Genomic DNA, 24,789 nt, shown 5'->3' with positions numbered 1-24,789 from the left:
ATTCAGTGAGGAGGTAGAACCGCAGTAAATGCCAGTCCATGGTCACCCCATAATAGCCAAGTCGTCTGGGGCCCGCCTCAGAGTTTGAAGCCCCCACAGTAGCTGGTGGTGGTGCCAGGGTACCAGAAGTGGTGCCCACCTATACCTGGTGAGTGCCAGCTAGTTGATGGAAGCTGGTCAGATCTGCACGCCAGAGCGGCGCCATCAGGGCAATTCCAGGGTTAGGTATGCTGGGGAGCTTAAGTAGTTCCGGGGTCAGATCCACACTCACCGGCTCCAGCTGCAGATGGTGGACCAGTGATTGCAGCTCCTCTCTGCAACCATCAGCCAATCTTGAGGCGTTGTAGGAAAGTACCATCTTGCATGGCATGTTACCCCCATATTTCACTGTATATATGTTGTTTTAGTTGTATGTGTCACTGGGACCCTGCCAGCCAGGGCCCCAGTGCTCATAAGTGTGCCCTGTATGTGTTACCTGTGTTATGACTAACTGTCTCACTGAGGCTCTGCTAATCAGAACCTCAGTGGTTATGCTCTCTCATTTCTTTCAAATTGTCACTAATAGGCTAGTGACCAATTTTACCAATTTACATTGGCATACTGGAACACCCTTATAATTCCCTAGTATATGGTACTGAGGTACCCAGGGTATTGGGGTTCCAGGAGATCCCTATGGGCTGCAGCAATTCTTACACAGGCCTGCCACTGCAGCCTGAGTGAAATAACGTACACGTTATTTCAAAGCCATTTTACACTGCACTTAAGTAACTTATAAGTCACCTATATGTCTAACCTTTACCTGGTAAAGGTTGGGTGCTAAGTTACTTAGTGTGTGGGCACCCTGGCACTAGCCAAGGTGCCCCCACATTGTTCAAGGCAAATTCCCCGGACTTTGTGAGTGCGGGGACACCATTACACGCGTACACTACATATAGGTCACTACCTATGTGTAGCTTCACAATGGTAACTCCGAATATGGCCATGTAACATGTCTATGATCATGGAATTGCCCCCTCTATGCCATCCTGGCATTGTTGGTACAATCCCATGATCCCACGGGTCTGTAGCACAGACCCGGGTACTGCCAAACTGCCTTTTCAGGGGGTTTCACTGCAGCTGCTGCTGCTGCCAACCCCTCAGACAGGTTTCTGCCCTCCTGGGGACCAGCCAGGCTTGGCCCAGGAAGGCAGAACAAAGGACTTCCTCAGAGAGAGGGTGTTACACCCTCTCCCTTTGGAAAATGGTGTGAAGGCAGGGGAGGAGTAGCCTCCCCCAGCCTCTGGAAATGCTTTCATGGGCACACATGGTGCCATTTCTGCATAAGCCAGTCTACACCGGTTCAGGGACCCCTCAGCCCTGCTCTGGCGTGAAACTGGACAAAGGAAAGGGGAGTGACCACTCCCCTGACCTGCACCTCCCCTGGGAGGTGCCCAGAGCTCCTCCAGTGTGCTCCAGACCTCTGCCATCTTGGAAACAGAGGTGCTGCTGGCACACTGGACTGCTCTGAGTGGCCAGGGCCAGCAGGTGACGTCAGAGACTCCTTCTGATAGGCTCCTTCAGGTGTTGCTAGCCTATCTTCTCTCCTAAGTAGCCAAACCCTCTTTTCTGGCTATTTAGGGTCTCTGCTTTGGGGATTTCCTTAGATAACGAATGCAAGAGCTCATCAGTGTTCCTCTGCATCTCTCTCTTCACCTTCTGCCAAGGAATCGACTGCTGACCGCGCTGGAAGCCTGCAAAACTGCAACAAAGTAGCGAAGACGACTACTGCAACTCTGTAACGCTGATCCAAAAAGCTGCATTACCGGTCCCTTGGGTCTCCTCTCAGCACGACGAGCGAGGTCGCTCGAATCCAGCAACTCTGTCCAAGTGACTCCCACAGTCCAGTGACTCTTCAGTCCAAGTTTGGTGGAGGTAAGTCCTTGCCTCCCCACGCCAGACTGCATTGCTGGGAACCACGACTTTTGCAGCTACTCCGGCCTCTGTGCACTTCCGGCGAAATCCTTTGTGCACAGCCAAGCCTGGGTCCACGGCACTCTAACCTGCATTGCACGACCTCCTGAGTTGTCCTCCGTCGACGTGGGACTCCTTTGTGTAACTTCGGGTGAGCACCATTTCACTCCTCTTCGTAGTGCCTGTTCCGGCACTTCTGCGGATGCTGCCTGCTTCTGAGAGGGCTCCTTGTCCTGCTGGGTGCCCCCTCTGTCCCCTGACGCAATTGGCGACATCCTGGTCTCTCCTGGGCCACCGCAGCATCCAAAAACCTTAACCGCACGACTTGCAGCTAGCAAGGCTTGTTTGCGGTCTTTCTTCAGGAAAATACTTCTGCACGACTCTCTGTGGCGTGGGGCATCCATCCTCCAAAGGAGAAGTCTCTAGCCCTTGTCGTTCCTGCAGAATCTTCAGCTTCTACTGTCCAGTAGCAGCTTCTTTGCACCCACAGCTGGCATTTCCTGGGCATTTGCCCATCTCCGACTTGCTTGTGACTTTTGGACTTGGTCCCCTTGTTCCACAGGTACCCTCGTTTGGAAATCCATCATTGTTGCATTGCTGATTTGTGTCTTTCCTGCAGAATTCCCCTATCACGACTTCTGTGCTCTTTGGAGAACTTTAGTGCACTTTGCACTCACTTTTCAGGGTCTTGGGGTGGGATATTTTTCTAACCCTAACTGTTTTCTTACAGTCCCAGCGACCCTCTACAAGGTCACATAGGTTTGGGGTCCATTCGTGGTTCGCATTCCACTTTTGGAGTATATGGTTTGTGTTGCCCCTATCCCTATGTGTCCCCATTGCATCCTATTGTAACTATACATTGTTTGCACTGTTTTCTAATACTATACTGCATATTTTTGGTATTGTGTACATATATCTTGTGTATATTTGCTATCCTCATACTGAGGGTACTCACTGAGATGCTTTTGGCATATTGTCATATAAATAAAGTACCTTTATTTTTAGTATATCTGTGTATTGTGTTTTCTTATGAAATTGTGCATATGACACTAGTGGTACTGTAGGAGCTTCACTCGTCTCCTAGTTCAGCCTAAGCTGCTCTGCTAAGCTACCATTATCTATTAGCCTAAGCTGCTAGACACCCTATACACTAATAAGGGATACCTGGGCCTGGTGCAAGGTGTAAGTACCCCTTGGTACTCACTACAACCCAGTCCAGCCTCCTACAGGCGTCCACTCTCCTCGCTCCGCGCCGTCCCCGAGGTGTCGGCAGCCCGCTTTCCCAGTGCCCAGGTGGTCCTTCAAACACCAGGCCCCTGCTCGTTAGCCCTGACCGGCAGCATAGCACACCGAGACAGCCTGGCAACTCCGCAGGGCTCAGTCAGACAGGTCACAGTCGGCAGAGCTCTAGGTCTGCTCTAGCAGCAGGTGCAGGCCTGGACCGTCCATAATCATGACGTCTCTGAGCCTGTGGGGTTCACCACATGCCAGCCTCACCGTAGGCCCTAGCCCGGCCCAACAGCAATCCAACGATCCGCAGCCAACAGCGGTTGTCCCCGAGGGATGCCTATGTTGTAGGGGTCCTGTGTCACTGGAACTATGGGCTGGATGGCACACAGATACACAGATTATGCAGGATTTGTAGTGGTCGGCTGGAAGGGCCATCTAAGGAGCGGCTATTATGCAGCACAGCAAAACCACCCCCCCCCCCCCAAAACAGCAGGTTTGAGGTCAAATTAAGAGAAGTCAGAAAACCAAAAAATCCTCCTGATGGATCAATGTTCTAGGCCCTTTTGAGGAATCAATGCCCAAGTCATTGGAAAATGTAGTCGGTGTGGAGAACCTGCCCTGCTTTCTTGGTCAAAGATGACAGCTCATTCATACTACTTTGTGCATATATATATATTTTATATTATTTCTTTGGTCTCAGAGGACACTTGCTGCCATGGTTATTGTTTGATAAATCTTTTGAATGCTATTTCTCATTTACGTTTATTGCTTTTGATATCATTATCATATTCATTGCTACCTATGGCCTGAGCCTGTAAGACTTGCTTATGGTTTCTCAGTTTGTAAGGTTTCTGCAACCACAGCTCATCCATCTATGCCTTCACATTTGGTCTAATCTGAAAGATTGATCTGTTGTCAAGAGACTGAGATAGTGAATTAAACCTAACTTCTGATTTCCATTTCCTTTCCAATCAATCTCATTGGAACTGTATGATTGTAAATGGGAACATTAATGGAAATGGGAGAGAGGATGTACAACAGAATACTGTATACAAAAATACTGTCTGATATAGACATTGTGTTATGTTGGGTGTATATTGTTTTTTATAATTGAGTTTAATGGTGCAATATTTTTTATAAATTATGTTTATGACAATATTTATGCCAGATGACATTCTGCTTTAGATATTATGGTACAGTGCTTAGAAAGAATGTTATGTGCATTTGATATACCTAGGTTATCCCTTGAGTGCAACATATACATAGCCAAAGTCTTCACAAATTATGCCACAAAATGCCCTTTAAATTGTATTTTGCCAAAATGTTCTGGTGGAAGAAAGAGCCACCCTTCTCCCAGAAACTACCTGGGAACTGCCACATTCTATCTCTGGCACAGACTAATTTGGGCCAGGGATTTAACAGACCCTCCCCCACCTCCCACCAATTTGAGACCCCAGTAGGCACCACTGTTTAGCACTCAGATAATGTTAGCATGAGCTGACCCCAGAAGAAGGACAGTATACAGGGCTCTCCCGTTTCAGCACAATTAATATTTATTTTTATGCTCAAACATTCAATCCCTCCCTCCTCTCTGCCTAAATGTGATGACTTGAACCCTCAGCACACTGCAGCTAGCAACACCTTATGGAATAATATAATCCTGCCTGACCTCCGCCCAGCACAAGCAGCCCAAGAAGGGCCCTGCGCCAAGAAGGAACACGGGGAAGGTGACACCAGCAAGTGACAAACAATGCCCGGCATCCAAGCGGAACACGCCCTTTGTAACAGGGCGGTGACAGCGCAGTGGAGTCACTGAAGATACACTGTGGGGTTTTGGTGCAAAAAATAGGACAGGACTGTGCTTGTCATCCACCAAGCAGCAGGTCAGTGACGTTTTCAGGATCTCTACAATGAATATGTATGAGGTGAATCTTCATGCACTTCACTTCAGTGAGGATTGTGTCCACATTTGTTGGTCCCTCTGGACACTTGTTTGTATTTTGTTCACAATCACATTTATAGGTGCATAGCCATTCAATGAATTAACAACATTACCTATACAAATCTTAAAACTGATTTAGTCACATGCACAACTATTAAATTTAACAATAAGAGGAAAAGCTTAATGAAAAAGAGAATGATACAAGTTTAGCATAAGAGCTATCCAAATGCTAGATGACATATGGTGAAAGAGTCAATAAAACATGAATGGTATAAGATATGATTCGCAATAAATTTTCCTAGTAATATGCAACACCCTCCACGGACACTGGGCGAGCAAGAATTGTTTACAACACTTCAAAAGAAGCTGCACAAGGACCTGGGAATCTTTACTTGTGCTTGTTTCTTCCCTTTCTCTGACCACCACATTTGGCACAAGGGAGGAGCTCACAAGCATCATCTTGGGCCACCCAGCAGGCTCTTCTGGAAGCCATGGACAGAGCTCCCAACCTAAGGAGAGTACAGAGGCACATCATTGTATCCCCAAAGCTCCACTTCATATAATGCCACAGACTCAAGCAAAGCTTAGGCCGAGTATTCACTGCATTTACTGAAGAACCTCCTGAGTGGCCCCAGAGGAAGACGACAAGCTCTCAAGCTAGGATCCATCGACTGAGGATGTTCCACCCACTGAATCAAAATGGGAACCAGTTTCCAAAGGAGTTAGGTTAACAGTAGAGGGCCTACAAATTCCTTATTCTTGGAATGATCACTGACATTTTCCTGCTGTAATAAACAGCAAATAACTTTAAAAGAGTTTAGTCCACATTCTTAGTATGTGCCACAAAAATTGCATGTGTTACTAAGAGACAAATGGGATATATTGACCCACCAGCCTGTGGTGGTCAATTTTCACTGATGCCAGATTAACAGGAGTAGGCATCCATACTCACCTCGTCCCACTGTACATCAGTAGCCACAAGAAAGGTCCTACTTGCCTCACTCCTTAGACTAAAGTGTATCTGCACAAAGTTTTCCAAGTGCAGATTTATGTTAGTATTGGCACTTCACTAAGGATGACAGGTTCACACTGGTTGGTGTTAGTATTGCCACTTCATTACATATCAGAAATTGGCACAGATTGATGTCAGTATTGTCACTTCAGTCAATACCAGAGATTCGTATGGATTAATGTTGGTATTGCCGCCCCATTAGATTTGCATAAATTGATGTCAATATTGCCACTCCATTACAGACCAGAGGTTAACACAGATTAACTTTAGTACTGACACTCCATAGCAGGCTACAGATTCACGCAGATTGATTTTAGCATTGCCACTCCATTACAAACCAGAGATTCATGCAGATTGATTTTAGCATTGCCTCTCCAGTACAAACCAGAGATTCATGCAGATTGATTTTAGCATTGCCTCTCCAGTAAAAACCAGAGATTCACGCAGATTGATTTTAGCATTGCCTCTCCAGTACAAACCAGAGACTCACGCAGATTGATTTTAGCATTGCCACTCTAGTACAAACCAGAGATTCACGCAGATTGATTTTAGCATTGCCACTCTAGTACAAACCAGAGATTCACGCAGATTGATTTTAGCATTGCCTCTCCAGTACAAACCAGAGACTCACGCAGATTGATTTTAGCATTGCCACTCTAGTACAAACCAGAGACTCACGCAGATTGATATTAGCATTGCTACTCCAGTACAAACCAGAGATTCACGCAGATTGATTTTAGCATTGCCTCTCCAGTACAAACCAGAGACTCACGCAGATTGATTTTAGCATTGCCACTCTAGTACAAACCAGAGATTCACGCAGATTGATTTTAGCATTGCCTCTCCAGTACAAACCAGAGACTCACGCAGATTGATTTTAGCATTGCTACTCCAGTACAAACCAGAGATTCACGCAGATTGATTTTAGCATTGCCACTCTAGTACAAACCAGAGATTCACGCAGATTGATTTTAGCATTGCCTCTCCAGTACAAACCAGAGACTCACGCAGATTGATTTTAGCATTGCCTCTCCAGTACAAACCAGAGATTCATGCAGATTGATTTTAGCATTGCCACTCCAGTACAAACCAGAGATTCACGCAGATTGATTTTAGCATTGTTACTCCAGTACAACTCTCCAGTACAAACCAGAGACTCATGCAGATTGATTTTAGCATTGCCACTCCAGTACAAACCAGAGATTCACGCAGGTTGATTTTAGTATTGCTACTCCAGTAAAAATCAGAGATTCACGCAGATTGATTTTAGCATTGGCACTTCATTATGAACTAGAGCTTCATGCAGATTGATCCTAGCATCGCCACTCCATTACAGACCACAAATTTACATTGCTTGATTTTAGCATTGTCAGTGCAATACAGACAAGAGAATTCCACATATTAACCTTAACATTGACACTTCATTACAGGCCAGAGATGTGCACAGATTGACTTTAGCATTGATACTCCATTACAAACCAGAGATTCACATGGATTGATTTTAGCATTGCCACTCCATTACAAAACAGAGATTCACATGGATTGATTTTAGCATTGACAGTTCTTTACAGACCAGAGATTCACACAGATTAAATTTAGCACTGCCACTCCATTACAAAACAGGGATTCACACAGATTTACCTCTGCATTGACACTCCATTATAGTCCAGAGATTAGCACAGATTGATTTTAGTATTACCACTCCATTACATAGCTGAGATTCACCCAAATTAATTTTAGCATTGACAGTCCATTACGAGCCGAATACTCATACAGATTAAATTTAGCTTTGACAGTCCATTATAGACTAGAGATTCACACAGATTAGTTTTAGCACCGCCAGCTCACTAGTGACCAAAGATTCATGCAGATTGATTTAGCATTGCCACTGCACTACAGATCAGATGTTTGCGCAAAATGATTTCAGCACTGCCAGTAGATTACAGATTAGAGGTTTACCCTGATTGGTTTTAGCATTGCCACTGCATTACAGATCATAGATTCACACGGATTGATCTCAGCATTACCACTCCATTACTTTCAGAATTGAGGGAGTTACTTGGGCTCAGGGATTCATCTCTGGGACTGGTTGGCAGAGAATATACATGAGAAAACCAGGAAAGTTATAGAGGACTGGCTTACGGTTGCCGGGTCATTAGGATCGTCACTAGTGGAGATCAAGGGAAGAGACTTCCAGGTCATGAGTGGTAGGAAGGAGTCATGAGCAGTCTACTTTCCTTAGGAAGGTGTCTGGCAACTTCACGTGTTGTGTATAATCATTTTATTAGTTAATAAAAACCATAAACAGCATTTTTAAAAAATGCAATTAATATCACAGAATCTGTTATACAAAAGACATACATTTTGTAGACAATTGGTTCATAATATAATTGCATGCACAAAGGCAAGCAAGTTGCAATAGCTCAAAACTGCTGTCATGATTAATCAAGAGCCAATATGATGTGCTCTGTATAAGAGAGATGCATCTTGCAAATAGACATAATACAGTTACCTGTACAGTGACAAATAAAGTGCAATAGTGCAGAGCTTCTGTCATACACTCTGGAGCCAATGTGGGATGCACCAGCAATGATCCTTGATGCTGCCCTGCATCCCATAGTGGTGATGCACAGATATAATGCACCGTACTATGTGCAGGATTACGCGGAAAGTGCAGAGTGCTAATATTTCGACGCGGGGACATGACTGAATGAGCTGGGGCAGATATCCCAAATGGCGGGATAGGAAGCCGAAAAGATCAGCAGCCCGCCATGAGCATGCCAAAATCCATGGTTTCTGGTTTCTTTTTGAGGCCACTTCTGACCATCTTCCTTGTCCCCTTCCTGGGTCATTTACTTCACAAGGGCTTTAAAAGAATCTAAGAATTCTAATAGTCAGATATTGAGCATAGTGTTCCCTGGATCGAAGGACTCGATTACCGCTGACCTGCAGGACAGAATTCCTAGTGAATTGAATTAGCTTTTCAACATAGTTTTCCGCTGGTGAGCTAGTGAGGGACAAATACAAATAATATGCTGTAGGGTTTCATCTGGTGACATAAACAACATTTCCAGTCCCCCTTTTAGCCTTCTTCCTTCCTCCTTGGGATGAAACCCAGAGTCAGAAGATCACCTAGTCTCAGTGAAAGTAGGTTCTGCTTGACCTTAAGGGAGTAGGTGGCCTCCAGCAAGGGGAGCTCTTTTTGATTATCGTACGATTTTAGCACCAGGCCGAGCTGGTCTATATTTCCTCCAAGGTACTTTTTGTAGTCTTCGTTCCCTCTTTGGAGAATAGGTTTTGACCAGACCAGCCTGGCCAATGACCCCTCAGTAGTTGATCTCAGTTTGAAGCAGCATTTAATAAATGCTGCGAGCCTGGCCAGGGACTGTTTTGTCAAGGAAAACTCCAGCCTAACCTGGGCAGGCGATGCACATCTTGGTAGCCTGAATACTTGTTTATAGCCCCTTGTCAAAATTTTGTTCAGAAGGCTGCCATCCAGATCCGTCATTATTTCTCCTCCGCAACCGAGTGTTGGTATCAATTTCACCTTAGTTAATGTGGCCAGCGGCTGGAGGGTGGGCACCCGCTGTGATTTGTCCAACGTTGTGAAGGCACATATGAGGGATTGTGCTCTCCCCTTGATCACCTCCCTGTGGGGGGCGAACGAGCCCCTTGAGTCTATCTTGACACCTAAATATACACATTCGCAGGTCTCATCGATTGATGCTCCACTAAGATGCCATTTGCATTGATTTAAAATGCAGCAATTAATCGAGGTGACCTTTGTCTAATAACGGTTTATCCCCAGCCCGTTATCCTCTACATATGATCCTAGACAGTTCAGCAATCTCTGCAGGCCTATTCAGGTGCTGCTAAGGAATAGCAAGTCTTCTGCAAGCAGGATGTTTGACGCTGGGTGACCCCCAGGACTGGGGCATGGGTTGTCTGTCCATCTAACCCCACACAGAGATCCGCGATGTATAAATTAAAAAGAAGAGGTACTAAAATTCACATTTGTTTTAATCCAGTCGAGGTTCTCACTTCCCTAGCCAAATAGCTGCCATCCCCAATTTTGACCTTAAGGCAGGTGTCTGAATATAGCAGCCTAATCGTGTTTGGCAGGGCCGGCAGAATTCCCAATTTTTTTAGTTTTGCTCATAGCTTTCCACGTGCTGTATTTGCTCCTTCGCTATCATTTTAGTTTGTTCACCATTATTACATCCCTCATGTCTGTTGTATTGTTGTCCTCTCGGTTTTCACGGTCTCCCTTACCTCCTTTCCTGAACTCTGACGGGCTCTGGATCACGATTTGGTATTGTTTGTTGGCTGGTGCCTGAACTCTGACTTGCTGTGGATCACGGTTTGGTATTGTTTGTTGGCTGGTTGCGGGAACTCTGACTTGCTCTGGATCACAGTGTGGTATTGTTTGTTGGCTGGTTGCCTGAACTCTGACTTGCTCTAAATCACCGTTTGAAATTGTTTGTCGGCTGGTTGCCTGAACTCTGACTTGCTCTAGATCACGGTTTGGTATTGTTTGTTGGCTGGTTGCCTGAACTCTGACTTGCTGTGGATGACGGTTTGGTATTGTTTGTTGGCTGGTTGTCGGAACTCTGACTTGCTCTGGATCACGGTTTGGTATTGTTTGTTGGCTGGTTGCCTGAACTCTAATGGGCTCTGGATCATGGTTTGGTATTGTTTGTTGGCTGGTTGCCAGAACTCTGACTTGCTCTGGATCATGGTTTGGTATTGTTTGTTGGCTGGTTGCCTGAACTCTGACATGCTCTGGATCATGGTTTGGTATTGTTTGTCGGCTGGTTACCTGAACTCTGACTTACTCTGGATCACGGTGTGGTATTGTTTGTTGGCTGATTGCCATAACTCTGACTTGCTCTGGATCATGGTTTGGTATTGTTTGTTGGCTGGTTGCGGGAACTCTGACGGGCTCTGGATCACGGTTTGGTATTGTTTGTCGGCTGGTTACCTGAACTCTGACTTGCTCTGGATCACGGTTTGGTATTGTTTGTTGGCTGGTTGCCTGATTTTTTACTTGCTCTGGATCACAGTGTGGTATTGTTTGTTGGCTGGTTGCCTGAACTCTGACTTGCTCTAAATCACCGTTTGGAATTGTTTGTCGGCTGGTTGCCTGAACTCTGACTTGCTCTAGATCACGGTTTGGTATTGTTTGTTGGCTGGTTGCCTGAACTCTGACTTGCTGTGGATGACGGTTTGGTATTGTTTGTTGGCTGGTTGTCGGAACTCTGACTTGCTCTGGATCACGGTTTGGTATTGTTTGTTGGCTGGTTGCCTGAACTCTAATGGGCTCTGGATCACGGTTTGGTATTGTTTGTTGGCTGGTTGCCAGAACTCTGACTTGCTCTGGATCATGGTTTGGTATTGTTTGTTGGCTGGTTGCCTGAACTCTGACATGCTCTGGATCATGGTTTGGTATTGTTTGTCGGCTGGTTACCTGAACTCTGACTTACTCTGGATCACGGTGTGGTATTGTTTGTTGGCTGATTGCCATAACTCTGACTTGCTCTGGATCATGGTTTGGTATTGTTTGTTGGCTGGTTGCGGGAACTCTGACGGGCTCTGGATCACGGTTTGGTATTGTTTGTTGGCTGGTTACCTGAACTCTGACTTGCTCTGGATCACGGTTTGGTATTGTTTGTTGGCTGGTTGCCTGATTTTTGACTTGCTCTGGATCACGGTTTGGTATTGTTTGTTGGCTGGTTGCCTGAACTCTGACTTGCTCTGGATCACGGTTTGGTATTGTTTGTTGGCTGGTTGCCTGAACTCTGACGGCTCTGGATCACAGTTTGGTATTGTTTGTTGGCTGGTTGCCGGAACTCTGACTTGCTCTAGATCACAGTTTTGTATTGTTTGTTGGCTGGCTACCTGAACTCTGACTTGCTCTGGATCACGGTTTGGTATTGTCTGTTGGTTGGTTGCCTGAACTCTGGCTTGCTCTGGATCACAGTTTGTTATTGTTTGTTGGCTGGTTGCCTGAACTCTGACATGCTCTGGATCATGGTTTGGTATTGTTTGTCGGCTGGTTACCTGAACTCTGACTTACTCTGGATCACGGTGTGGTATTGTTTGTTGGCTGGTTGCCTGAACTCTGACTTGCTCTAGATCACTGTTTGGTATTGTTTGTCGGTTGGCTACCTGAACTCTGACTTACTCTGGATCACGGTTTTGTCTTGTTTGTTGGCTGGTTGCCTGAACTCTAACTTGCCTATTGGATTACATTTCGCTTTGGTTTTGTGCCTGTGGTTGTTCTTCCGTTTACCCATGAAGTAAAAATGCTTTATTTAAAATATTTGGAGACAGTTACTATTATTAATCATTTCTGCATATGTACATGGAAAGGTATTGGATTAATATAGTATTGTACTGATTTCTTGATCAAAGGTCTGCTTTATATAGGTTGATGTTCTGACCCTTTGCTAAAGTCAATAGGCTTGCCTTTTATATTTTGGTGTTCTGAAACTTTGAGAAAGCCAGTAGGTCTGCCTTACTTAAAGTAGCATCTCTTTATACTTTTTGTCATAAATTCACTGAAAACAAACAAGTGATATTATAGGTAGGTCTGGTAATAATGTCTTTACTTTAAAAAAACCTCTTGTAGCAGGATATTTAGTGTGTGCTAATCTGATATCCAAACGTTTTCCCTTTAGGCCATGAATGATCGGGAATACACCTGATCTCTGAGAAGGAGACTGCATTCTTAAAGAGGGAACTGAGTAGCCTGGGTCCCTATGGTGGGCATATGTATGGTTTCTTGTACCATGGAACTAACCTTTACCTCCCCACACATAGGGACAGAAAATCTCGGGATTCATTACATGTCTTCTTTCTCCATTTGGTTTGTTCCATACACTTTGTTCTGTTGGTTTTTCACTGGTGTGAACTTTTGCATTTGTTTTCCTCTTCAGGTGTCTGTTGATTTATTTGGAAACAACTAGTTCACATGTCTGCAGTAAACTTTATTTAGGTATCAAGGCACACTCCCCTTATGTTTACAATATCAAGAGAAACCCTTGAATACTCACCTGATGCGCAATTCTTTCCTTTCCTTTCTCTGCTCCAAAGGATGCCCTGGCATGTGGTGGTCCCAAGGTACCCCACCCCTGAGGTCCACAATTCTGCAGACCCCTCCACTACATACATATTTACCTTCTGAGCCAGGTAAGACACCTAAGCGGTGGCACGAGTTGTACTCTGACCTCAGCACCTGATCTTACAGGGAGAAGGTGAAATATTTGCTTTGAAGTGAAAGTTACCACAGATTTTTAACCAGCTCCACCCTTGTGTGCCAAAAGTCTACAAATAAACACAGAGGTAAAGATGGGGCAGGAAGTGGCAACCTCTGCCAAGGGCAAGTTTATAAGAAGCTGGTGAGAAGTTCATGAGCAGCGAGTGCAAGGACAGGAGTGAGTGGAGCCAGCAGTGTCTGCGGTGCAGGTAGGTGTGCCCAGCATTTCTGTCTGTCCCCCTCTGTAAGGAGCTTGGCTACCTCCACTCCACGGCTAGGTTTGCGCTATAGAAATACCACATACATAGAGACACACATGCAAAGGATGGCTTCGATTTTGGAGGTGTCAAGATTGTAGAGCTCGAGAGAAAGTTTTACTGGCCAATGTCTGAGATATACCTATATTTTGTAAAGCAAATGCATTCTTAGAAATGCTCACCCTTAAGATGTGTGGAGTCTGAAAAGTGCTCTCACTGTCCAAAACCTGACCCTGTAAAATGTGTGTAGCTTGTAGAGGGCCTGTCCTCCACTGCCCAACACCTGAGGCTTCAAGGTCTGCAGATCCGAGGCCTGAGCCTACACACCTGTGTACCCCGAGCAATGCTTCAACAATTCAGGGAGTGACCCTTTCACAAAGGCACAGGGGACAGGGTTCAGACAAACCATTGCAAACGTTTCTCGGCCACACAGGTCTACAAGCTCAGAACAGTGTACACGTATATAGGCTTTGATTGTATACAGTTGCTTTTTATGTCATTTTTGGACTAAAGTTTGTGGATGATGTGTCTAGTCCGATGGATGATGAATTATATTAACAAATGTCAATAGTATTTTATGTGTATTTTATTAAATATTTATGAGATTCTGAATATTGTGGTTGGAACATAATTAGTTACTTTTGATAATTAAGTTATATCTGTTGTTCTTGTGTAGATAATTAAGCATCCACATAGTGAAGGGAAGACCTTTTGTACTGGCCTGAGGAATGCATCCACTGACGTAGGCCTGAGCCTATATATGTGTGTAGCCTGAGGAATGCTTCCACTGTCCTGAGCCTGAGCTTGTAGACCTGCGTAGTCTGAGGAACCCTTCCACTGTCCGAAGCCTGAGCCTATATATGTGTGTAGCCTGAGGAATGCTTCCACTGTCCCATCCTGATCTTACAGGTCTCTGTAGTCTGAGAAGCGTTTCCACTGTCCGAAACCTGAGCCTATATATGTGAGTAGCTTCAGGAATGCCTCCACTGTCCTGAGTCTGAGCTTGTAGACATGCGTAGCCACTGTTCGGAGCTTGAGCCTATATATGTGTGTACCCTGTGGAATGCTTCCACTGTCCCATCCTGACCTTATAGGTCTTAGTAGCCTGAGGAGTGCTTTCACTGTCCTGAGCCTGTAGACCTGTGTAGCCTGAGGAAAGCTTTCACTGTCCTGGCCTGAGCCTGTAGACCTGTGTGGCCTGAGGAGTGCTTCCACTGCCCAGGGTTTGAACCTGTTAACCTGTGTAGCCGAAGCAGTGCTTCCACTGTCCGGGGCCTGAGCGTGTAGACTTGTATTACCTGGGGAGTGCTTCCACTGTCCGAGGCCTGAGCCTGTAGACCTGTGTGGCCTGAGGAGTGCTTTTACTGGCCAGGGCCTGAGTCTGTAGGCCTGTGTAGCCTGAGGGATGCTTCCACTGTTCGGGGCCTGAGCCTGTACACCTGTGTAGCCTGAGTATCACTTCCACTGTCCAGGAGCTGAGCCTGTAGACCTGCGTAGCCTGAGGAGTGCTTCTGCTGTCTTGGCCCTGAGCCTGTAGACTGGCGTAGCCTGGGGAATGCTTCCATTGCCTAAGGCATGAGTCTCTAGGCCTGTGTAGCCTGAGGAATGATTCCACTGTCTGAGGCCTGAGTCTGTATCCTGTGAAGCCTGAGGAATGCTTTCACTGTCCTTGCCTGAGCCGGTAGACCTGTGTGGCCTGAGGATTGCTTCAGCTGTCCTGGCCTGATCGTGTAGACCTGTGTGGCCTGAGGATCGCTTCCACTGTCTGGGGTTTGAGCCTGTTTGCGTGCATAGCCTGAGAAATGCTTCCACTGTCCGGGTCCTGAACCTGTACTATCTGGGACCTGATTCTGTAGACCTGTGTAGCCTGAGTATCGCTTCCACTGACAGGGGCCGGAGCCTGTAGACCTGTGTAGCCTGAGTATCGCTTCCACTGTCTGGCACCTGAGCCTGTAGACCTGTGTAGCCTGAGGAGTGCTTCCACTGTGCTGAAGCTGAGCCTGTAGACCTGTGTAGCCTGAGTATCACTTCAACTGTCCAGGGGCTGAGCCTGTACACCTGTGTAGTCTGAGGAATACTTCCACTGTCCGGTGCCTGAGCCTGTAGATCTGTGTAGCCTGAGTATCACTTCCACTGTCTGGGACCTGAGCCTATAGACCTGTGTAGCCTGTGGAACGTTTCTACTGTCTGGGGTTTGAGCCTGGAGACCTGTATAGCCTGAGGAATGCTTCCACTGTCCGGGGCCTGAGCCTCTAGACCCCCGTAGCCTGAGGAATGCTTCCTCTGTCCTGGCCTGATCGTGTAGACCTGTGTGGCCTAAGTATCGCTTCCACTGTGTGGGGTTTGAGCCTGTTCACCTGCGTAGCCTGAGAAATGCTTGCACTGTCTGGGTCCTGAACCTTTAGACCTGTGTAGCCTGAAGAGAGCTTCCACTGTCCTGGCCTGAGCCTGTAGACCTGTGTAGCATGAGGAATGCTTCCACTGTCCTGGGCCTGAGCCTGTAGACCTGTGTAGCCTGAGTATCGTTTCCACTGTCTTGGGCTAGAGCCTTTAGACCTGTGTAGCCTGAGTATCGCCTCCACTGTCTGGGACCTGGGCCTGTAGGCCTGTGTAGCCTGAGTATTGCATCCACTGTCCAGGAGCTGAGCCTGTCGACTTGTGTAGTCTGAGTGTCGCTTCCACTGTCCGGGGCCTGAGCCTGTAGACTTGTGTGGCTGAGTATTGCTTCCACTGTCCGGGGCCTGAGCCTGTAGACCTGTGTTGCCTGAGGAACGTTTCCACTGTCTGGGGTTTGAGCCTGTAGACCTGTGTAGCCTGAGGAATACTTCCACTGTCTGGGGCCTGAGCCTCTAGACGTCTGTAGCCTGAGGAATGCTTGCACTGTCTGGGCCTGAGCCTCTAGACCTGTGTAGCCTGAGTATCGCTTCCACAGTCCAGACCTGACCCTGTAGACCTGTGTGGCCTGAGGAACGTTTCCACTGTCCGGAGTCTGAGCCTGTAGACCTGTGTAGCCCGAGGAATGCTTCCATAGTCCTAGCATGAGCCTGTGGACCTGTGTGGCCTGAGACATGCTTCCACTGTCCAGGACCTGAGCCTGTAGAGCTGTGTAGCCTGAGTATCGCTTCTGCTGTCCGGGGGCTGAGCCTGTAAACCTGTGCAGCCTGAGTATCGCTTTCACTGTCTGGGCCCTGAGCCTGTAGACCTGTGTAGCTTGAGTATTGCTTCCACTGTCCAGGGGCTGAGCCTGTAGACCTGTGTAGCCTGAGTATGGCTTCCACTGTCCAGGGGCTGAGCCTGTACACATGTGCAGGCTGAGGAATGCTTCCACTGTCCGGGGCCTGAGCCTGTAGACCTGTATAGCCTGAGTATTGCTTCTACTCTCTGGGACCTGAGCCTGTAGACCTGTGTAGCCTGAGTATTGCTTCCCCTGTCCAGTGGCTGAGCCAGTAGACCTGTGTAGCCTGAGAATCGCTTCCACTGTCCGGGGCCTGAGCCTGTAGACCTGTGTTGCCTGAGGAACGTTCCCACTGTCCGGGGTTTAAGCCTGTAGAGCTGTGTAGCCTGAGAAATGCTTCCACTGTCCGGGACCTGAGCCTGTAGACTTGTGCAGGCTGAGGAATGCTTTCACTGTCAGAGTCTGAGCCTGTATACCTGTGTAGCCTGTGTATCGCTTCCACAGTCTTGGCCTGAGCCTGTAGACCTGTGTAGCCTGAGGACTGCTTCCACAGTCCTAGCCTGAGCCTGTAGACCTGTGTAGCCTGAGGAACGTTTCCACTATCTGCAGCCTGATCCTGTAGACCTGTGTAGCCTGAGGACTGCTTCCTCAGTCCTAGCCTGAGCCTGTAGACCTGTGTGGCCTGAGGAATACTTCCACTGTCCGGGGCCTGAGCCTGTAGACCTGTGTAGCGTGAGTATCGCATCCACTGTCCATGGCCTGAGCCTTTAGACCTGTGTAGCCTGAGGAATGCTTCCACTGTCTGGGGCCTGAGCCTCTAGGCTTCTGTAGCCTGAGTATGGCTTTCACCGTCCAGGGGCTGAGCCTGTACACATGTGCAGCCTGAGGAATGCTTCCACTGTCCGGGGCCTGAGCCTGTAGACCTGTGTAGCCTTAGTATTGCTTCTACTCTCTGGGACCTGAGCCTGTAGACCTGTGTAGCCTGAGTATCGCTTCCACTGTCTGGGGCATGAGCCTGTAGACCTGTGTAGCCTGAGTATAGCTTTCACTGTCCGGGGCCTGAGCCTGTAGACCTGTGTATCCTGAGTATCACTTCCACTGTCTGGGGCCTAAACCTGTAGGCCTGTGTTGCCTGAGGAGCGTTCCCACTGTCTGGGGTTTAAGCCTGTAGACCTGTGTGGCCTGAGGAATGTTTCCACTGTCCGGGACCTAAGCCTGTAGAGCTGTGTAGCCGTGAGTATCGCTTCCACTGTCCGGGGCCTGAGCCTGTAGACCTGTGTAGCCTGAGGAACGTTTCCACTGTCTGGGGTTTGGGCCTGCAGACCTGTTTAGCCTGAGGAATGCTTCCACTGTCCGGGGCCTGAGCCTGTAGACCTGTGTACCCTGAGTATCGCTTCCACAGTCCTGCCTGAGCCTGTAGACCTGTGGAGCCTGAGGAATGCTTCCACAGTCCTAACCTGAGCCTGTAGACCTGTGTGGCCTTATACATGCTTCCACTGTCCAGGGGCTGAGTCTGTAGACCTGTGTAGCCTGAGTATGGCTTCCACTGTCCAGGGGCTGAGCCTGTACACATGTGCAGGCTGAGGAATGCTTCCACTGACCGGGGCCTGAGGCTGTAGACCTGTGTAGCCTGAGTATTGCGTCCCCTGTTCAGTGGCTGAGCCTGTACACCTGTGTAGCCTGAGAATTGCTTACACTGTCCGGGACCTGAGTCTGTAGACCTGTGTAGCCTGAGTATCGCTTCCACTGTCTGGGGCCTGAGCCTGTAGACCTGTGTAGCCTGAGAATCGCTTCTACTCTCTGGGACCTGAGCTTGTAGACCTGTGTAGCCTGAGTATCGCTTCCACTGTCCGGGGCCTGAGCCTGTAGACCTGTGTAGCCTGAGTATTGCTTCCCCTGTCCAGTGGATGAGCCTGTAGACCTGTGTAGCCTGAGAATGGCTTCCACTGTCCGGGGCCTGAGTCTCTAGACCTGTGTAGCCTGAGTATCGCTTCCACTGTCTGGGGTATGAGCCTGTAGACCTGTGTAGCCTGAGAATTGCTTCTACTCTCTGGGACCTGAGCCTGTAGACCTGTGCAGCCTGAGTATTGCTTCCACTGTCCGGGGCCTGAGCCTGTAGACCTGTGTAGCCTGAGTATTGCTTCCCCTGTCCAGTGGCTGAGCCTGTAGACCTGTGTAGCCTAAGAATCGCTTACACTCTCCGGGGCCTGAGCCTGTAGACCTGTGTAGCCTGAGAATCGCTTACACTGTCCGGGGCCTGAGCCTGTAGACCTGTGTATCCTGAGTATGAACTTCCACTGTCTGGGGCCTGAGCCTGTAGACCTGTGTTGCCTGAGGAACGTTCCCACTGTCCGGGGTTTAAGCCTGTACAGCTGTGTAGCCTGAGAAATGCTTCCACTGTCCGGGACCTGAGCCTGTAGACTTGTGTAAGCTGAGGAATGCTTTTACTGTCAGAGTCTGAGCCTGTAGACCTTTGTAGCCTGATGAACGTTTCCACTGTCTGGAGCCTGATCCTGTAGACTTGTGTAGCCTGAGGAATGCTTCCTCAGTCCTAGCCTGAGCCTGTAGACCTGTGTGGCCTGAGGAATACTTCCACTGTCTGTGGCCTGAGCCTGTAGACCAGTGTAGTGTGAGTATCGCTTCCACTGTCCAGGGCCTGAGCCTGTAGACCTGTGTAGCCTGAGGAACGTTTCCACTGTCTGGGGTTTGAGCCTGTAGACCTGTGTAGCCTGAGGAATACTTCCACTGTCTGGGGCCTGAGCCTCTAGACGTCTGTAGCCTGAGGAATGCTTGCACTGTCTGGGCCTGAGCCTCTAGACCTGTGTAGCCTGAGTATCGCTTCCACAGTCCAGACCTGACCCTGTAGACCTGTGTGGCCTGAGGAACGTTTCCACTGTCCGGAGTCTGAGCCTGTAGACCTGTGTAGCCCGAGGAATGCTTCCATAGTCCTAGCATGAGCCTGTGGACCTGTGTGGCCTGAGACATGCTTCCACTGTCCAGGACCTGAGCCTGTAGAGCTGTGTAGCCTGAGTATCGCTTCTGCTGTCCGGGGGCTGAGCCTGTAAACCTGTGCAGCCTGAGTATCGCTTTCACTGTCTGGGCCCTGAGCCTGTAGACCTGTGTAGCTTGAGTATTGCTTCCACTGTCCAGGGGCTGAGCCTGTAGACCTGTGTAGCCTGAGTATGGCTTCCACTGTCCAGGGGCTGAGCCTGTACACATGTGCAGGCTGAGGAATGCTTCCACTGTCCGGGGCCTGAGCCTGTAGACCTGTATAGCCTGAGTATTGCTTCTACTCTCTGGGACCTGAGCCTGTAGACCTGTGTAGCCTGAGTATTGCTTCCCCTGTCCAGTGGCTGAGCCAGTAGACCTGTGTAGCCTGAGAATCGCTTCCACTGTCCGGGGCCTGAGCCTGTAGACCTGTGTTGCCTGAGGAACGTTCCCACTGTCCGGGGTTTAAGCCTGTAGAGCTGTGTAGCCTGAGAAATGCTTCCACTGTCCGGGACCTGAGCCTGTAGACTTGTGCAGGCTGAGGAATGCTTTCACTGTCAGAGTCTGAGCCTGTATACCTGTGTAGCCTGTGTATCGCTTCCACAGTCTTGGCCTGAGCCTGTAGACCTGTGTAGCCTGAGGACTGCTTCCACAGTCCTAGCCTGAGCCTGTAGACCTGTGTAGCCTGAGGAACGTTTCCACTATCTGCAGCCTGATCCTGTAGACCTGTGTAGCCTGAGGACTGCTTCCTCAGTCCTAGCCTGAGCCTGTAGACCTGTGTGGCCTGAGGAATACTTCCACTGTCCGGGGCCTGAGCCTGTAGACCTGTGTAGCGTGAGTATCGCATCCACTGTCCATGGCCTGAGCCTTTAGACCTGTGTAGCCTGAGGAATGCTTCCACTGTCTGGGGCCTGAGCCTCTAGGCTTCTGTAGCCTGAGTATGGCTTTCACCGTCCAGGGGCTGAGCCTGTACACATGTGCAGCCTGAGGAATGCTTCCACTGTCCGGGGCCTGAGCCTGTAGACCTGTGTAGCCTTAGTATTGCTTCTACTCTCTGGGACCTGAGCCTGTAGACCTGTGTAGCCTGAGTATCGCTTCCACTGTCTGGGGCATGAGCCTGTAGACCTGTGTAGCCTGAGTATAGCTTTCACTGTCCGGGGCCTGAGCCTGTAGACCTGTGTATCCTGAGTATCACTTCCACTGTCTGGGGCCTAAACCTGTAGGCCTGTGTTGCCTGAGGAGCGTTCCCACTGTCTGGGGTTTAAGCCTGTAGACCTGTGTGGCCTGAGGAATGTTTCCACTGTCCGGGACCTAAGCCTGTAGAGCTGTGTAGCCGTGAGTATCGCTTCCACTGTCCGGGGCCTGAGCCTGTAGACCTGTGTAGCCTGAGGAACGTTTCCACTGTCTGGGGTTTGGGCCTGCAGACCTGTTTAGCCTGAGGAATGCTTCCACTGTCCGGGGCCTGAGCCTGTAGACCTGTGTACCCTGAGTATCGCTTCCACAGTCCTGCCTGAGCCTGTAGACCTGTGGAGCCTGAGGAATGCTTCCACAGTCCTAACCTGAGCCTGTAGACCTGTGTGGCCTTATACATGCTTCCACTGTCCAGGGGCTGAGTCTGTAGACCTGTGTAGCCTGAGTATGGCTTCCACTGTCCAGGGGCTGAGCCTGTACACATGTGCAGGCTGAGGAATGCTTCCACTGACCGGGGCCTGAGGCTGTAGACCTGTGTAGCCTGAGTATTGCGTCCCCTGTTCAGTGGCTGAGCCTGTACACCTGTGTAGCCTGAGAATTGCTTACACTGTCCGGGACCTGAGTCTGTAGACCTGTGTAGCCTGAGTATCGCTTCCACTGTCTGGGGCCTGAGCCTGTAGACCTGTGTAGCCTGAGAATCGCTTCTACTCTCTGGGACCTGAGCTTGTAGACCTGTGTAGCCTGAGTATCGCTTCCACTGTCCGGGGCCTGAGCCTGTAGACCTGTGTAGCCTGAGTATTGCTTCCCCTGTCCAGTGGATGAGCCTGTAGACCTGTGTAGCCTGAGAATGGCTTCCACTGTCCGGGGCCTGAGTCTCTAGACCTGTGTAGCCTGAGTATCGCTTCCACTGTCTGGGGTATGAGCCTGTAGACCTGTGTAGCCTGAGAATTGCTTCTACTCTCTGGGACCTGAGCCTGTAGACCTGTGCAGCCTGAGTATTGCTTCCACTGTCCGGGGCCTGAGCCTGTAGACCTGTGTAGCCTGAGTATTGCTTCCCCTGTCCAGTGGCTGAGCCTGTAGACCTGTGTAGCCTAAGAATCGCTTACACTCTCCGGGGCCTGAGCCTGTAGACCTGTGTAGCCTGAGAATCGCTTACACTGTCCGGGGCCTGAGCCTGTAGACCTGTGTATCCTGAGTATGAACTTCCACTGTCTGGGGCCTGAGCCTGTAGACCTGTGTTGCCTGAGGAACGTTCCCACTGTCCGGGGTTTAAGCCTGTACAGCTGTGTAGCCTGAGAAATGCTTCCACTGTCCGGGACCTGAGCCTGTAGACTTGTGTAAGCTGAGGAATGCTTTTACTGTCAGAGTCTGAGCCTGTAGACCTTTGTAGCCTGATGAACGTTTCCACTGTCTGGAGCCTGATCCTGTAGACTTGTGTAGCCTGAGGAATGCTTCCTCAGTCCTAGCCTGAGCCTGTAGACCTGTGTGGCCTGAGGAATACTTCCACTGTCTGTGGCCTGAGCCTGTAGACCAGTGTAGTGTGAGTATCGCTTCCACTGTCCAGGGCCTGAGCCTGTAGACCTGTGTAGCCTGAGGAACGTTTCCACTGTCTGGGGATTGAGCTGTAGACCTGTGTAGCCTGAGTATGGCTTCCACTTTCCAGGGGCTGAGCCTGTACACATGTGCAGGCTAAGGAATGCTTCCACTGTCCGGGGCCTGAGCCTGTACACCTGTGTTGCCTGAGAATCGCTTCCACTGTCCAGGGCCTGAGCTTGTAGACCTGTGTAGCCTGAGTATCGCTTCCACTGTCCGGGGCCTGAGGACCTGTGTAGCCTGAGTATGGCTTCCACTGTCCAGGGGCTGAGCCTGTACACATGTGCAGGCTAAGGAATGCTTCCACTGTCCGGGTCTGAGCCTGTAGACCTGTGTATCCTGAGTATCACTTCCACTGTCTGGGGCCTGAGCCTGTAGACCTGTGTTGCCTGAGGAACGTTCCCACTGTCCAGGGTTTAAGCCTGTACAGCTGTGTAGCCTGAGAAATGCTTCCACTGTCCGGGACCTGAGCCTGTAGACTTGTGTAGGCTGAGGAATGCTTCCACTGTCTGGAGCCTGAGCCTGTAGACCTGTGTAGCGTGAGTATTGCATCCACTGTCCAGGGCCTGAGCCTTTAGACCTGTGTAGCCTGAGGAATGCTTCCACTGTCTGGGGCCTGAGCCTCTAGGCTTCTGTAGCCTGAGTATGGCTTTCACCGTCCAGGGGCTGAGCCTGTACACATGTGCAGCCTGAGGAATGCTTCCACTGTCCGGGGCCTGAGCCTGTAGACCTGTGTAGCCTTAGTATTGCTTCTACTCTCTGGGACCTGAGCCTGTAGACCTGTGTAGCCTGAGAATCGCTTCCACTGTCCGGGGCCTGAGCCTGTATCCTGAGTATCACTTCCACTGTCTGGGGCCTAAACCTGTAGGCCTGTGTTGCCTGAGGAGCGTTCCCACTGTCCGGGGTTTAAGCCTGTAGACCTGTGTGGCCTGAGGAATGTTTCCACTGTCCGGGGCCTGAGCCTGTAGAGCTGTGTAGCCGTGAGTATCGCTTCCACTGTCCGGGGCCTGAGCCTGTAGACCTGTGTAGCCTGAGGAACGTTTCCACTGTCTGGGGTTTGGGCCTGCAGACCTGTTTAGCCTGAGGAATGCTTCCACTGTCCGGGGCCTGAGCCTGTAGACCTGTGTACCCTGAGTATCGCTTCCACAGTCCTGCCTGAGCCTGTAGACCTGTGGAGCCTGAGGAATGCTTCCACAGTCCTAACCTGAGCCTGTAGACCTGTGTGGCCTTATACATGCTTCCACTGTCCAGGGGCTGAGCCTGTAGACCTGTGTAGCCTGAGTATGGCTTCCACTGTCCAGAGGCTGAGCCTGTACACATGTGCAGGCTGAGGAATGCTTCCACTGTCCGGGGCCTGAGGCTGTAGACCTGTGTAGCCTGAGTATTGCGTCCCCTGTTCAGTGGCTGAGCCTGTACACCTGTGTAGCCTGAGAATTGCTTACACTGTCCGGGGCCTGAGTCTGTAGACCTGTGTAGCCTGAGTATTGCTTCCACTGTCTGGGGCCTGAGCCTGTAGACCTGTGTAGCCTGAGAATCGCTTCTACTCTCTGGGACCTGAGCTTGTAGACCTGTGTAGCCTGAGTATCGCTTCCACTGTCCGGGGCCTGAGCCTGTAGACCTGTGTAGCCTGAGTATTGCTTCCCCTGTCCAGTGGCTGAGCCTGTAGACCTGTGTAGCCTGAGAATGGCTTCCACTGTCCGGGGCCTGAGTCTCTAGACCTGTGTAGCCTGAGTATCGCTTCCACTGTCTGGGGCCTGAGCCTGTAGACCTGTGTAGCCTGAGAATTGCTTCTACTCTCTGGGACCTGAGCCTGTAGACCTGTGTAGCCTGAGTATTGCTTCCACTGTCCGGGGCCTGAGCCTGTAGACCTGTGTAGCCTGAGTATTGCTTCCCCTGTCCAGTGGCTGAGCCTGTAGACCTGTGTAGCCTGAGAATCGCTTACACTGTCCGGGGCCTGAGCCTGTAGACCTGTGTAGCCTGAGAATCGCTTCCACTGTCCGGGGCCTGAGCCTGTAGACCTGTGTATCCTGAGTATGAACTTCCACTGTCTGGGGCCTGAGCCTGTAGACCTGTGTTGCCTGAGGAACGTTCCCACTGTCCGGGGTTTAAGCCTGTACAGCTGTGTAGCCTGAGAAATGCTTCCACTGTCCGGGACCTGAGCCTGTAGACTTGTGTAAGCTGAGGAATGCTTTT

General features: G+C 49.5%; 1 protein-coding gene across 2 annotated transcripts in view; it reads left to right on the top strand.

The window, feature by feature from the left end:
- Positions 1-13,477: 13,477 nt before the first annotated feature.
- Positions 13,478-24,789, top strand: part of LOC138294255 (lectin-like) — a 59,269-nt gene continuing 47,957 nt past the window's right edge. Inside the window, exon 1 of one of the 2 annotated variants that reach the window (XM_069233373.1) lies at positions 13,478-13,601. The gene's annotated coding sequence lies outside the window, so the exon portion shown is untranslated. The remainder of the gene's footprint in view (positions 13,602-24,789) is intronic. The other variant, XM_069233374.1, reaches the window with a different exon arrangement.

The sequence above is a fragment of the Pleurodeles waltl genome, chromosome 4_2 (assembly GCF_031143425.1).
Source record: "Pleurodeles waltl isolate 20211129_DDA chromosome 4_2, aPleWal1.hap1.20221129, whole genome shotgun sequence".
NCBI lineage: Eukaryota > Metazoa > Chordata > Amphibia > Caudata > Salamandridae > Pleurodeles > Pleurodeles waltl.
The sequence above is the reverse complement of the archived record's forward strand: the minus strand, read 5'-3'. Positions and strand labels throughout refer to the sequence as shown.